This window comes from Girardinichthys multiradiatus, chromosome 23, assembly GCF_021462225.1.
Source record: "Girardinichthys multiradiatus isolate DD_20200921_A chromosome 23, DD_fGirMul_XY1, whole genome shotgun sequence".
NCBI lineage: Eukaryota > Metazoa > Chordata > Actinopteri > Cyprinodontiformes > Goodeidae > Girardinichthys > Girardinichthys multiradiatus.
In genome coordinates, this window is record NC_061815.1 from 5,364,692 (window position 1) to 5,373,944 (window position 9,253).

The following is a 9,253-nucleotide window of genomic DNA, read 5'->3' on the forward strand; positions in this document are numbered from 1 at the left end:
ACTTGCCTTTTGATTAGCCATGATAATTAGTAAATTAAAAAATCTTATATTTTTAATCAACCAATTAAAAAAATCTTTCAACCTGATGTGAATTTGTTTTCTTTCCTCTTTAACAATCAATTATCCATTTAAAAATAGCAGAAGTTTAATTTATGTTACAGCACTTCTCAAACATGAAAATACATCGGAAAAATCAGTATGTACTACTGATTTAATTAAATTGTAAATGCATTAATGATCAATCGAATATACATTTACACATAGTCAGTACATATATACACACACACATACATATATACAGTACAGACCAAACGTTCGGACACACCTTCTAATTTAAAGAGTTGTATTTATTTTCATGACAATGAATATTGTAGCTTCACACTGAAGGCAACAAAACTATGAATTAACAAATGTGGAATTATATACTGAACAAAAAAGTGTGAAACAACTGAAAATATGTCTTATATTCTAGGTTCTTCAAAGTAGCCATCTTTTGCTTTGATTACTGCTCTGCACACTCTTGGCATTCTGTTGATGAGCTTCAAGAGGTAGTCACCTGAAATGGTTTTCCAACAGTCTTAAAGGAGTTCCCAGAGATTCTTAGCACTTGTTGGCCCTTTTGCCTTCACTCTGCGGTCCAGCTAAATTGGACCAGCCTGGTAGCCAGTCTTCATTGATTGCACATTGCACCAGTAAGAGCAGAGTGTGAAGGTTCAATTAGCAGGGTAAAAGCACAGTTTTGCTCAAAATATTGAAATGCACACAACATTATGGGTGACATACCAGAGTTCAAAAGAGGACAAATTGTTGGTGCACGTCTTGCTGGCGCATCTGTGACCAAGACAGCAAGTCTTTGTGATGTAACGAGAGCCACGGTATCCAGGGTAATGTCAGCATACCACCAAGAAGGACAAACCACATCCAACAGGATTAACTGTGGACACAAGAGGAAGCTGTCTGAAAGGGATGTTCGGGTGCTAACCCGGATTGTATCCAAAAAACATAAAACCACGGCTGCCCAAATCACGGCAGAATTAAATGTGCACCTCAACTCTCCTGTTTCCACCAGAACTGTCCGTCGGGAGCTCCACAGGGTCAATATACACGGCTGGGCTGCTATAGCCAAACCTTTGGTCACTCATGCCAATGCCAAACGTCGGTTTCAATGGTGCAAGGAGCACAAATCTTGGGCTGTGGACAATGTGAAACATGTATTGTTCTCTAATGAGACCACCTTTACTGTTTTCCCCACATCTGGGAGAGTTACGGTGTGGAGAAGCACCAAAGAAGCGTACCACCCAGACTGTTGCATGCCCAGAGTGAAGCATGGGGGTGGATCAGTGATGGTTTGGGCTGCCATATCATGGCATTCCCTTGGCCCAATACTTGTGCTAGATGGGCGCGTCACTGCCAAGGACTACTGAACCATTCTTGAGGACCATGTGCATCCAATGGTTCAAACATTGTACCCTGAAGGCGGTGCACCAATACACACAGCAAGACTGGTGAAAGATTGGTTTAATGAACATGAAAGTGAAGCTGAACATCTCCCATGGCCTGCACAGTCACCAGATCTAAATATTATTGAGTCACTTTGGGGTGTTTTGGAGGAGCAAGTCAGGAAACGTTTTCCTCCACCAGTATCACGTAGTGACCTGGCCACTATCCTGCAAGAAGAATGGCTTAAAATCCCTCTGACCACTGTGCAGGACTTGTATATGTCATTCCCAAGACGAATTGACGCTGTATTGGCCGCAAAAGGAGGTCCTACACCATACTAATAAATTATTGTGGTCTAAAACCAGGTGTTTCAGTTTCATCGTCCTTAACTGATCTTCCTCTACAGAACCTGAACAACCTGAATACTGATAATCATCTCTTCAACTAACAACATATTATGTCCCGAATGGACATGTTCTTGCATGTTTTGTACCTTTATACATTTTCTTGAATGACAAAAAGTCTAAATATGAGCTGTGGAAAACCTTCAAACCTTGATTTGCATTGAATAGTGTTGGCCTAATGGTGAGAGCAGGGCTCTGGTGTCCTGATAAGGCTCCAAGTTCCCTGGTTCAAAATCCCACAAACGTCAACTCTGGGCCCCTGAGCAAGACCCTTAACCCCAGAACACATCCTCGGCTGTTGCACAGCAGCCCACCGCTCCCTAAGGAAGTTCTTCTTCTTCTTGTCTTATTTTTTGGCGGTTGGAAAATAACTTTATGGTGTGCATTACCGCCACCGACTGGTATGGAGTGTGGTTGTTCGTGGTTTTAAATCTTATTTACTATTACAACAATCAAATTATATTTATTAATTTAGTTTTTTTGAAAAATCTAGCTATGATTTGAATATGTCTGCTACCTAAACTCCTTTGCAATCTATCTATCAAATTAAAATTTTCTTTAATACCTACAAATTCTGTCCTCAAAATTGTTCTTTCTTGTTCATATTTCTGACACTTCAATATTACATGTTCTATTGTTTCCTCCTCTCCACAATGATCAAATTTTCCTGTATTATGTTTCTTTATCTTAAACAATGTAGAATTAAGTCCTGTACGTCCAAATCTTAATCTTGTAATTAACCTTTCCTCTTTTCTGTTCCTTCTTCCAGTTCTTACTTCTCCTACTATCTTGTTGATTCTGTAAAACCATCTTCCTTTCCTTTCCTCATCCCACCTTTTTGCCACTCTTTCCTGATTCTCTGTTTAATTATATTTCTCGCCTCTGACCTACTAATATTAATTATGAAGCTAATGTGGTTTTGTGTTGCCTTCTTTGCCATCCTGCCTGCCATCTCAATCCCTCCAACTCCTACATGTGCTGGTACCCATAAAAACACTAATATTAATCTCATTCTTTGTATTCTAAATAGAGTATGTTTCACTCGTACTCGTACTCGTCGTCTTCCGCTTTATCCGGGACCGCGTCGCGGGGGCAGCAGACTCAGCAGAGACGCCCAGACGTCCTTCTCCCCAGACACCTCTTCCAGCTCCTCTGGGAGGAGCCCAGGGCGTTCCCAGGCCAGCCGAGAGACATAGTCCCTCCAGCGTGTCCTGGGCCATCCCCTGGGCCTCCTCCCGTTGGGACGTGCCTGGAACACCTCCCGAGGAAGGCGTCCAGCAGGCATCCGGTATAGATGCCCAAGCCACCTCAATTGGCTCCTCTCGATGTGGAGGAGCAGCGGCTCTACGAGCCCCTCCCGGATGGCCGAGCTCCTCACCCTATCTCTAAGGGAGTGCTCGGCCACCCGACGGAGGAAGCTCATTTCAGCCGCTTGGATCCGGGATCTCGTTCTTTCGGTCATGACCCAAAGTTCATGGCCATAGGTGAGGGTAGGAACATAGACCGACCGGTAAATTGAGAGCTTCGCTTTTCGGCGCAGCTCTCTCTTCACCACAACGGACCGGCACAGCGCCCCCATTACTGTGGCAGCCGCACCGATCCGTCTGTCGATCTCCCGCTCCATTCTTCCCACACTCGTGAACAAGACCCCAAGATACTTAAACTCCTCCACTTGAGGCAGGAACTCCCCTCCAACCTGAAGAGGACAAGCCACCCTTTTCCGGTCAAGAACCATGGCCTCAGACTTGGAGGAGCTGATCTTCATCCCAGCCGCTTCACACTCGGCTGCGAACTGCCCCAGTGCATGCTGTAGGTCTTGGCTAGATGGGGCCAGTAGGACCACGTCATCTGCAAAAAGAAGAGATGAAAACCTCTGGTGCCCAAACCAGACCCCCTCCGGCCCTTGGCTGCGCCTAGAAATCCTGTCCATAAAAGTTATGAACAGGACTGGTGACAAAGGGCAGCCCTGCTGGAGTCCAACATGCACCGGGAACAGGTCCGACTTAGTGCCGGCAATGCGAACCAAACTCCTGCTCCGCTTCTACAGAGACCCGATGGCACCTAGTAAAGAGCCACCGATTACATACTCCTGGAGCACCCCCCACAGGGCATCACGAGGGACACAGTCGAATGCTTTCTCCAGGTCCACAAAACACATGTGGACCAGTTGGGCAAACTCCCATGAACTCTCGAGTACCCTGTAGAGGGTATAGAGCTGGTCCAGTGTCCAACGGCCGGGACGAAAACCACACTGCTCCTCCTGAAGCCAGGGTTCGACTATCGGCCGGACTCTCCTCTCCAATACCCTGGCGTAGGCCTTACCAGGGAGGCTGAGGAGTGTGATCCCTCTGTAGTTGGAACACACCCTCCGGTCACCCTTCTTATGTAGGGGGACCACCACCCCAGTCTGCCAATCCAAATGCACTGTCCCCGTCCGCCACGCAATGTTGAAGAGGCGTGTCAACCATGACAGCCCCACAACATCCAAAGATCCGAGGCACTCAGGGCAGACCCCGTCCAACCCCGAAGCCTTGCCATTGCGGAGCTTTTTAACCACCTCGGCGACTTCAGCCTGGGTGATGAAAGAGTCCAACCCCGAGTCCCCAGCCTCTGTTTCCACTAGGGAATGCGTGATGGCAGGATTGAGGAGAGACATAGTCCCTCCAGGAGATCCTTTAAGTACTCCTTCCACCGGCCGATAATGTCCCCAGTCGAGATCAGCAGCTCCCCACCCCCACTGTAAACAGTGTTGGTGAAGCACTGCTTCCCCCGCCTGAGGCGCCGGACGGTTTGCCAGAATGGCTTTGGGGCCAACCGGTAGTCCTTCTCCATGGCCTCACCGAACCCCTCCCAGGTCCGAGTTTTTGCCTCTGCCACCGCCCGGGCCGCGGCACGCTTGGCCCCACGGTACCCGTCAGCCGCCTCAGGAGTCCCACAAGCCAACCACAGCCGATAGGACTCCTTCTTCAGCTTGACAGCGTCCCTTACTGCCGGTGTCCACCACCGGGTTCGGGGATTGCCGCCGCAACAGGCACCGCAGACCTTACGGCCGCAGCTATGGGCAGCAGCATTGACAATAGATGTGGAGAACATGGTCCAGTCAGACTCTATGTCTCCAACATCCCTCAGAATCTGGTCAAAGCTTTCCCGGAGGTGAGAGTTGAATATACCCTGGCCAAGGGGTCCGCCAGACGCTCCCAGCAGACCCTCACCATGCGCTTGGGCCTGCCAAGTCTGTCCGACTTTCTCCTCCTCCAGCGGATCCAACTCACCCCCAGGTGGTGATCAGTGGACAACTCAGCCCCTCTCTTCACCCGAGTGTCCAAAACATGCGGCCGAAGGGCTGATGATATGACAACAAAGTCGATCATTGACCTCCTGCCTAGGGTATCCTGGTGCCAAGTGAACTGATGGACACCCTTATGTTTGAACATGGTGTTCATTATGGACAATCCGTGACTAGCACAGAAGTCCAATAACAAAACACCGCTTGGATTCAGATCGGGGAGGCCATTCCTCCCAATCACGCCTCTGCAGGTGTCACTGTCGTTTCCCACGTGGGCGTTGAAGTCCCCCAGCAGAATAATGGAGTCCCCAGGAGGGGCACTATCCAGCACCCCCGACAGGGACGCCAAGAAGGCCGGGTACTCCGCACTACCACTCGGCCCGTAGGCCGAAATGATAGTCAGAGACTTCTCCCCAACCCGAAGGCGCAAGGATGCGACCCTCTCATCCACTGGGGTAAACCCCAAGACAAGACGGCTGAGCTGGGGGGCAACAAGCAAACCCACCCCAGCCTGCCGCCTCTCCCCGCGGGCCACTCCAGAGTAGTAGAGAGTCCAGCCCCTCTCGAGGAGATGGGTTCCAGAGCCCACGCTTTGCGTGGAGGCGAGCGTGGAGGCGAGCCCGACTATTTCTATCTCTCGACCTCCCGCACCAGCTCAGGCTCCTTCTCCCCCAGCGAGGTGACATTCCACATCCCTAGAGCCAGCCTAAGCATCCGGGGATCAGGCCGCCGAGGTCTCCACCTTCGTCTGCCGCCCAATCCTCTTTGCACCGGTCCCTCACGGTTCCCCCTGCAGGTGGTGGGCCCACTGGGGGATGCTCTCGTGTCTCTCATTCGGGCTTAGCCCGGCCGGGTCCCGCGATGAGCAACCCGGCCACCAGGCGCTCTCCAACAAGTCCCGACCCCAGGCCTGGCTCCAGAGTGGGACCCAGGCTCCGCCGTACCGGGCAACGTCACGTGCCTCGATTCTGTAGTCGTCATGAGGGATTCTCGAACCGCTCTTTGTCTGACCCGTCTCCTAGAGCCTGTTTGCCATGGGAGACCCTACCAGGGGCATTTAAGCCCCAGACAACATAGCCTCTAGGATCATTCGAGCACTCAAACCCCTCCACCACGTTAAGGTGGCGGTTCAAGGAGGGGAAGTATGTTTTATTTCCAACAAAATGTCTGGGCTACCATCTGAATGATTATGCTTTAAACTTAATAATGCTGAACTTGAGTCTGAACAAATTATTTTTGTAATGGTTTTATATCCTCCACCCACTGCACTGCTAGCAATATGGCTAATAATTCTCCTGAATATACTGATAATCTATTTGTAATTCTTTTTCCTACTTTTGTTTTGAATTCTGGTATTATAAATCCTATTCCTATTTTTTCATCTGTTTTTGATGCATCTGTGTAAATCTGGACATAATGATAGTAATTGTTTTGTATTATACTTGAATCTAAACTACATGTTGTGTCCTTATTCTTTTCCATCAGTGCCATATCCACCACTGCCTCTGGTAATAGCCACAGTGGTATGAATCCTGTATAAATTATTTTTTATGCTGTTCGATCTGCTCCCCAATCAGTACCAGCCATACATCTCATGTTTCATATTTTTTTGCATTTATCTATGATTTTTTCTATATGTGCTTTCCATTAAATTTTTTCATCAAACCATATACCTAAAAAATTTATACTTTTTACTTGTTCTAAAATTTGATTGTATAATTTTAGTTTTATATTTTCTCTTTTGCATTTCTGTGTAAACACCATTACTTTTGTTTTTTCCACTGAGAATTTTAATTCCCATTGATATGCCCATTGTTCTATTCTAATAATCTCATCCTGTATTTTCTTTTCAATAAGTATGATATTACAACCCCTTTTCCATATAGCTCCATCATCTGCAAATAGTGAGCAACCGACTTCTTTCCCTATGGAAGTGTTTTTCAACCCAGGTCCTACAGGCATGCTGCCTTGAACTTCTTAGTTGTCCCTCTGCTTCAGCATACCTGATTTCAATTGATGACTGATTAACAGGCTTTTCCTGAATTGCAATCATTTGACTCAGGTGTGTTAAAAATAAAAGAATGAAAAAAGAATCATATTTTATAAAATGATCTCCTATTAAACTGAACCATAAAAACTTACATTATTAGTTGAAGAGATAGATTTTAAAAGAGAAATGTGATATAATCTACAAAATGATTTATTGACAATCTATTTACTTCATTCTAACCTCTAAAACATCTAGAAGATTAACTGCATTTTCATTGGCTCCCAAAAGGGTAAATATTTTGCAGCGCCGATGCTTCTCATCATCACACATCTCTTCAAAGTAGCTTTTGTGCTCATTTTATAGTAACACTGCTGAGTGACAGCTGTTGTTAAAGGGAAGAGGCTTTTTAGACATCTATGAAGTCTTTAGCTAGCAGCTAGCTCATGACACAACAACAAACTACTGTCTGAGTGATAAAATAATCAGATGGCTCAGAGAGCCACAGCCCCCCTCTTTTCTCCCCCTGTGGGGGTGTGTGTGTGTGTTGTATTTCATCCCCTCTCTGCTCAGACTGCTTCTGAAGCAGAAACAACACATATGCCCCTTTTAACATAATAAATTACGTTTATATTTATACATTTTTTAGGGTTAGGCTAAAAAAAGGGCACTTGTTGTACTTGCCTGCACTGAAGGGTTCATATTTAACAGCTAGCTTTGGAACAAATCAGCCACTGGCCAATCTTTGCTAAAACTGTTGCCCCTGCCACCCAGTCTTAGATTACAGATAGAAGATGGAAGAACGGCAAAACAGAAGTGGCGTAAAACTGTTGCAGAGTACAATAGTAGCAAGTGGATGTCAGTTAGGGTTTGTTTAAAGATTCCTCAGCATACTTCTTCTTCAACACGTCTTTAACATAGAGAAGAACTTTATTTTTGTAGTTTCTCCAAGTTGTCAGTTTTAAAACCATTTATCATAATGTTCTGACAGTTCAAAGTCCTGAATGGAGCACAGAGCAACACAGCGATGGCAACAAAAGCTACAACACTTTCTCCTTGTTCAAAGGAAAGACAAAATTGATTGTTTGGAAATATACACAGATATGGAATATTGTGAAAAAAGTTAAATATTTGAAACTTGTGGTGTCTCATTCTAATCATCTTTTTAACTCAAAACACCTGCAAAGGTTACGTGGACCTTTAAGTGATCTCTCAGTCTGGGTCAGTAGGCAACACAATCATGGGGAAGACTGCTAAATAGACAGAGGTCCAGAAGACAGTCACCTACACTCTCTCCTAGGAAGGGAAGCCATAATAGGTCATTGCTAAAGAAGCTGGTTGTTTACAGAGTGCTGTATCCAAGCATATTCATGGAAAGTTGAGTGGAAGGAAAAAGTGTTCCAGTAAAAGGTGCAACAGGGATAACCACATTCTTGGGAGGATTGTCAATCAAAATCCATTCAAGAACTTTGGGGAACTTCACAAGGAGTGGATTGACACTGCAGACAGTGGATCAAGAGCTACTACATATAGACAAATCCTACACATGGGCTACAAGCTCTTACCTGGGCTAAGGCTGAAACAAAACTGGACTTGCCCTAATTTGCTCATTGGTCCAATGTCCTTTTTTGGAATAAAGTAAAGTTTGCATTTCATTTGGAAATCAAGGTCCCAGAGTCTGTAGGAAGAGTGGAGAGGCACAGAACCACATTGCTTGAAGTTCAGTGTGAAGTTTCCACAGTCAGTGATGATTTGGGATGCCATGTCATCTGCTGGTGTTGGACTTCAGAAAACTCTGGGTTTTTTAAGGTCCATAGTCAACACAGTTTTTTTTTTGTGCCACTGACCTCTATTCTAAATGAATTTTTTTGAGTACACTACTATTGCAATCTGATGTCTTTTTTCAGCTGGTTTCATAATCATCTTATATTGTATTTCCTAATAGGTAAAGATATTTCTCATGCGTTATATATTACAAAAAATAACAGTTGATCAGACCTTTTAGTCGAGGTGTCAGATTTTGATACCCCAAGGTTTTGATACATAATACATAATAATGATTACTGCATACAATTTCAACGGCAATTCTTGTGTATTTTTGTGTTTAAGGGTGGAGTATGAAAAAAGGAACTTACA